Source organism: Danio aesculapii, chromosome 11 (assembly GCF_903798145.1).
Source record: "Danio aesculapii chromosome 11, fDanAes4.1, whole genome shotgun sequence".
Lineage (NCBI taxonomy): Eukaryota > Metazoa > Chordata > Actinopteri > Cypriniformes > Danionidae > Danio > Danio aesculapii.
The window spans coordinates 12,432,696-12,432,988 of record NC_079445.1 but is presented as its reverse complement, the minus strand read 5'-3'; positions in this window follow the sequence as shown (position 1 = coordinate 12,432,988).

Sequence of the window (293 nt, the reverse complement as noted above, 5' to 3'; positions counted from 1 at the left end):
TAGTGTGAATTCAAGTAACCCGTTTTACTAATTTTCAAATTTTTGTCTTGTTTTTAGTCCAAATATCTACAAACTCTTAAATCAAGAAGCTTTTTCTAGACAAGCAAAACATCATCTTGTTTTGAGAAATAATATGCCCAAATTAAGTGAGTTTTTCCTTAAAACAAGCTAAATAATCTGCAAAAAAAATAACTGATTTCAAAACGAAAAGCTAGATATTTTGCTTACTCCTCTGGCAGATTATTTGGTTTTTTGAGGAAAACCATTTTTTTTTTACTTAATTTTGCCATTTT